Source organism: Sciurus carolinensis, unplaced genomic scaffold, assembly GCF_902686445.1.
Source record: "Sciurus carolinensis unplaced genomic scaffold, mSciCar1.2, whole genome shotgun sequence".
Lineage (NCBI taxonomy): Eukaryota > Metazoa > Chordata > Mammalia > Rodentia > Sciuridae > Sciurus > Sciurus carolinensis.
In genome coordinates, this window is record NW_025920131.1 from 14,882 (window position 1) to 20,363 (window position 5,482).

Sequence of the window (5,482 nt, forward strand, 5' to 3'; positions counted from 1 at the left end):
GGGATGAACCTGAAGGCAGAGTCCACGGCAGGCTGGTGTTGTGGGTGGGATAGTGGTCTTCCAAAGGTGTGTCCTCAGTTCCGACCCTGGAACATGGTCCAATGTTTGGAAAAAGAATCTTTGCAGAGATGAGTAAGTTCCAGATCTTGAGATGAATATGTTGGATGACTCAATGGGCACTAAATGACAAATCTCCTCATAAGGGGCCAAAAGGAAAAGACAGATCAGGAAGAGAAGGCCGATGAGTTCAAGGCAGAGTGGAGCTGGCAGGGCCAGCAGAGTCCCCATGATTTTGGGGGTGCACAGCCCTGCAGCTCCCTGTGTTCAGACTTCCAGCCTGAACTGGGAGAGAGTAACTCTTGTTTTCAGTCACCAGCAGCTCTGGATAACAAGCTGAGAGACCAGGGATGGTGTATGAGTCTGTAGCTCAGGGAAGCCAAGGGCTGGATATATGTCTCTCCGGTTGGTGTCTATGAATACTCGCTTTACAGCCGGGGCTCAGAGCATCTCAGGAAAGGTGATGTGGGTGCAGGAGGGACTGCAGTCCCTGGTCCCAGAGCAGACCAGCTCCAGAGGTCAGCTAGAGAGTAGGTGTGGTGGAAGGAGCCACGCCCCCTGTCAGGAGAACCAAGGAGGAGCCCTGTCACTGAAGCTCAAGGAGGTGTGTCCAGGAGGGAGGGAGCATTGCTTCCCTAAGTGCAGACAGCTTGACTGAGATGAGGACTGAGACTTCAGCCTGACAACAAACCCAGCTCCTGTGTAAGCATCATATACAGGAGACACTGAGGTGGAAGTGATCAGAAAGACCAAGCAAAAGGTGTAACAAGTGCAGAGTTTCAGAACGATTCCAGCAGGAGTCAGGCAGGCATTGACTCAGAATATCTAGACACCACATGATGCAGAAGCAGTTCATGCAAGGAGAAATCCCCCAGGATGCAGAGGAAAAAGAAACACCCAGGATGCAGAGAAAGGAGGAATGCCCAGGGTGCATAGCAAGGAGGAACACCCAGGGTGCAGAGAGAGGAGGGACGCCCGGGGTGCAGAGAGAGGAGAAGTGCCTGGGGTGCAGAGAGAGGAGGAATGCCCAGGGTGCAGAGAAAGGAGAAAGGATAGCACCCAGGGTGCAGAGAAAGGAGAAGCACCCGGGGCACAGAGAGAGGAGAAACACCTGGGCTACAGAGAAAGGAGAAGCGCCTGGGGTGCAGAGACTGGGACACACCAACAGGTCCAAGCGGACAGAAGTTAAGTTTACAGAAGATCTGAGCAACATAAGCAAAGGAGGCCTGTTGTGTGTGTGTGTGTGTGTGTGTCCACACTTGCTTGATAACAGAGAACACAGCTTTCTTTCTAGCTCACATAGACCACTGGAGAACTTCGCTATGTTGGGTCACAAAGAAAACCTTGCCAAGTGCCTGTAGTGGGCAGAATGTCCTCAAACACATCTGAGCCTAGAACCGGCAGCCTGCCAGCCCTGCCAGACCCCTGCACATCTGGAGGGCTTGGCAGGTGTCAGGAGAACTATAAACCATAAGGTGCGGAGATTATTTTAGTTTATTGGGATATGCCCAGTCTAATCAAGGAGGCTTGGACAGTCCAGAACTTCCTTCATCTGGACAGGGAAGGTTGAGTGGAAGGAGAATCCCAGAGATTCAAAGCAGGAGAGACTCACTGATCTTCCTGGGAGGAGCCTGTGGAAGGCAGCGGGGGAATGTGGGAAGCCCCGTGAGCAGATCAGCCATGGCTGCAGTCAGCCACAGAACAGGGACCATAGACCCAGGGCCATGTGGACATGAGCCCTGCCCAGGTCTCAGGGAACCTGGAGGCAGAGTCCCTCCAGATCCTCCAGATAAGAGCCCAGGCTGTGGGCCTCTTGATTTCAGCCCTGAAGGACCAGGACAGAGAAACCAGTCAGGCCCATCTGGACTTCTGCCTACAGAACAATGTACAATAAGATTGTCTTATTTTACTGCGCTGACTTCATGGGGATTTTTATGGCAGCCATAGAAAAAATGAGACAATTCCAAATAGCTGAAATGATTTGAATAGCCATTTCTGAGCACAAGATACAATAAAAAAAATTAGTAAAAAACAAAATTTGGTGTCAAATGGCAAACACACCCCAGCCTGTGAAATTTCTGAAAGAAAATTAAAATGAAATTTTATAAATCTGAATTCTTAAAGCACAATAAAGAAAATTTATAGTCTTAAATATTTATGTCACTAGAACAGAGTTAAATATCTACCACAGAATAGTAAAAAATGTATCAAAATAAACTAAATGAATAAAACAACATAATAAATCACTCTGAAAACTGTATTACAGAAATTAATCATTAATCCTCAAAGTGAAAAAACCATAAGTACACAAATAAATAATAAAGGGGGAAATATAATTTAGTAATTTCATAAGAAACTATTTTACACAAGTCTAAATACATTTGACAACCAAATGAAGTGGAATGTTTTCTATGAAAATACAATATGTCAAAACTGCTGCCTATGGAGAGAAACTTAACAGCCAATTTCCATAGAACACATAGAGAAAATCTCAAAGATGGAAGTAGGTAGGGTTTCATGGGGCATCTACCAAATCTTTTTGTTGCTGTTGTTCTTTATAGACACATGTAATAGCAGACTGTATTTTGGCATATTGTACACACATGGAGTATGCCTTATTCTAACTGGGATCCCATTCTTGGTGTTGCACATGATGTGGAGCTACCCTGGTCATGAAAGTGATATCTGAATTACTCTACTGTCTTTTTCATTCCCATCTTCCCCTTACCTTCCTCCCCCTTTGTCTAATCCAATAGACTTCTCTTCTTCCCCTCCCCACCCTCCCTGTAGAGTGTTAGCATCAGCATTCAGAGAGAACATTTGGCCTTTGGTTTTGGGGATTGGCTTTTCTCACTTCCCATGATATTCTCCAGTTCCATCCATTTACCAACAAATGTCATAATTTCATCCTTCTTTATGGTTATGTAATATTCCATTGACTATGTGCACCACATTTTCTTTATACATTCATCTTTTGAAAGGCACCTAGGTTTGTTCCTTGGTTTAGCTATTGTGAATTGAGCTGCTGTAAACATTGATGTGACTGTGTCACTGTTATATGGGGACTTCAAGTCCTTTGGGCATAAACTGAGAAATGCGATAACTGGGTCAAATGGCGGTTTCTGAGGAATCTCCATACTGCTTTCCATAGTGGTTGCACTAATTTGCAGTCCCACCAGCAATGTATGAGTGTACCTTTTTCCCCACATCCTCACCAACATTTGTTATTATTTGTATTCTTCATAATTGCCATTCTGACTGGCAAGCTGAGTGTAGTTTTAATTTGCATTTCTCTAATTGCTAGAGATGTTGAACAATTTTTTGCGGTTCATGTTTCTTCTTCCGTGAAGTTCTTGTTCAATTCCTCTGCCCATTTATTGATTAGGTCCTTTCTGGTTTTGGTGTTAGTTTTTTGAGTTCTTTATATATCCTGGAGATTAGTGCTTTATCTGAGGAGCAGGAGGTAAAGATTTTCTCCCATTCTGCAGACTCTCTCTTCATGTTCTTGATTGTTTCCTTTGCAGTGAAGAAGCTTTTGAGTTTGATACCATTCCATTTATTGATTCTTAATTTTACTTCTTAAGCTTTATGAGACTTATTGGGGAAGTCAGTTCCAAAGCTGACATGGTGAAGATTTGGGCCTACATTTTCTTCTAGAAAGAGATCAGGGTCTCTGGTCTAATGCTTAGGTCCCTGATCCACTCAGTTTTGTGCAGGGAGAGAGTTGAGGTTCAGTTTCATTCTGCTACATATGGATTTCCAGTTTTCCCAGCACCATTTGTTGAAGATGCTATTTTTTGCCAATGTATGTTTATGGAGCCTTTGTCTTGTACATGATCACTGTATTTATTTGGGTTTGTCTCTGTGTCTTCTATTCTGTTCCATTGGTCTTCATGTCTGTTTTGCTGCCAATATGCTGTTTTTGTTACTATAGTTCTGTAGTATAGTTTAAGGTCTGGTATTGTGATACCTCCTGCTTCACTCTTCCTGCTAAGGATCGCTGTGGCGAGCCGCCACGCTGCCATGATAAGATGGCACTGGTTTCCGCTAAAGCCTGAAGTGCATTCTAGGTAAACAAGCCCATATTTGGTTGTGCCAACTGTTACATATGGGAGCACCTATGAACATAGGCCAAGTGGCAGGAGTAGATTGGCTATTGCAAGAGTATAAAGGTGTACGAATTCAGTTCAAGGAAGAAGAAAATCCATGGTTGTATAGTAATAAGGTCCTGATTAAACTGCTGAAGGAAGATTCCTGTGTCGTGCTTTCTTGTGGGCGAGGGACACGACAAGTGGTGCCAAAACCCAGGAATCAGAACTTTCAGTGGTCAGGGGGTGCACCAGTAAGTACCACAGGTAAGTGGGGTCCACACATAGTGGGACGCACCTCTGTAGATAAAGAGAGAGCGGGGATCAACCTTGCATAGTCGATCAACAACAACAACAAAAAAAGATATTTTGTTTTCGCTTTCATTCTGCTGGCTCTGAACACTGCTTTCATTATGGGCAATTCTCCATTTAGTTCGTTAGTACAGCCTTTAGATTTTTTGTTGCGCTCCAAAGAGCTCAAGGTCAAACGCAGTACTTTACAAACATTCATTGAAAGAATTGATAAAGCGGCCCCATGGTTCGCTGTCTCCGGAAGCTTGACTCCTGCCAGTTGGGATAAGTTGGGAAGAGATTTGGATTTCCTTCAGGAGCAGGGACAATTGGAGAAAGGGGTGATACTGCTATGGAAATTAATAAAAGGATGTATTCTTGATGGTAGATGTCAGGAAGCTATTCATAAAGGACAGGAAGTTCTTGAACAACTACATGAGGAGAAGTCCGAGGATTCTATGAGTACTTCCAGTAAACATAGTGCAGGAGAGCAGGTTTATGGAGCTATTCCAAAGAGGAGACTATACCCAGATTTAAAAGCCCTTAGAACACCAGAAGAAACAGGGGAGTCAGAATCAGATGGTGATGAGGAAGTGAAAGAGCTAACGCAGCACTTACGGAAGGTGAGGTTAAAAGAAGGGGGAACTAAGAGGCAAAAAGATTTTAGACAAAAGGACTATTAGGAAGAACAGGAACCAGCTCTAGCCTATGATCCTCCCCCATATGTGGGGGGGGGGGTTTCCAGGCACGGGTAGAACTTTTAACTCTGCAGCTTGGAGGGCTGCCCATGTAGAGTTGGGGCTTGCCTGTCCTGTATTCCAGGACAATAATGGGGGAAGATATCAGGAACCCATAGACTTTAAAACGATAAAGAATATAGCAGAATCTGTCCACACTTATGGTGTGGATGCTGCTTTTACTATCGCCCAAATAGAGGGGCTCAATAGATTCTGCATGACCCCCTCGGACTGGGCCGGTTTAGTGAAAGCTTGTGTTTCCCCGGGTAAATATTTAGACTGGAGAACCTTCATGTTAGAGGGGGCCAA